The 948-nt window shown below is 48.9% G+C and overlaps 1 protein-coding gene across 1 annotated transcript in view; it reads right to left on the reverse strand.

The window, feature by feature from the left end:
- PLEKHG3 (pleckstrin homology and RhoGEF domain containing G3) overlaps positions 1-948 on the reverse strand; it is a 16,063-nt gene that overhangs the window by 13,313 nt on the left and 1,802 nt on the right. The gene's annotated exons all lie outside the window — the stretch shown is intronic.

The following is a 948-nucleotide window of genomic DNA, read 5'->3' on the forward strand; positions in this document are numbered from 1 at the left end:
TGGCAGTCTCGGAAACCCACAGGGGCGGTTCTACTCTGCCCTATGGGCTTGCTGAGTCGGAACTGACTCAGTGGAGTGAGTGATGAACAGATGCCTGGGTTAGGCGGAACAGGGGTGGCAGGCATGGAATGATTGACGGGGGATATTTGACCATGAGGATTCCTCTTTACAGGAGCCCTGCAAAGGTAGTTATACACTGGCTGTGGTCTGCAAGGTCAGCAGTTCTAAGCCACCAGCTGCTACTCCTCGGGAGAAAGACACGGCTGTAACACGAGTTACAGTCTCGGAAACCCAGCGGGCAGTTCTACTCTTCTTACAGGGTCTTCTCCACCAGCCGGCATCGACTCGATGGCAGTGAGTTTGTTTTGTGTTCATTTTATCTGTTCACAGCCAAGAATGTAATGGGGCATACGGGGTAATGTTACGAATGCTTCTTAGAACCAAACACCCTGAGGGAATGAGTCACAGGGACTGGCGAATCACTCGTCTCAGGGGAACCCAACACCAACAGGCCTAGCAGTCCACAGACAATGTGCCACATCCTACTCTGGGGAGTAGCAACAGGGTTCTGAAAGTGCTTGTACAGGGAGGAGGGAGGGAAAAAAGAGGAGCTGATACCAAGGGCTCAATAGGAAGTAAATGTTTAGAAAATGATGATGGCAACGTATGTACAAAAATGCTTGATACAACTTATGTCTGGATTGTTATAAGAACTGTAAGAGCCCCCAATAAAATGATCTTTTAGTAATAAAAAAAATTAGCACTTGTGCAGCCATCTCGAGTGCAGCTATTCATTTCTCCCTGCCCAGAGGAAAGCAGAGTGAAGGGAAGATGCCTGGGATCGATACCCTGTGGACAAACGGACCACGTCAACAACAATCTCCCGTGGACAAATGGAACACGCCAACAACAGTCTCCTGTGGACAAATGGACCACGTCAACCACAAT

The sequence above is a fragment of the Echinops telfairi genome, unplaced genomic scaffold, assembly GCF_000313985.2.
Source record: "Echinops telfairi isolate 266 unplaced genomic scaffold, ASM31398v2 ScPeMD7_18;HRSCAF=68, whole genome shotgun sequence".
Taxonomy (NCBI): domain Eukaryota; kingdom Metazoa; phylum Chordata; class Mammalia; order Afrosoricida; family Tenrecidae; genus Echinops; species Echinops telfairi.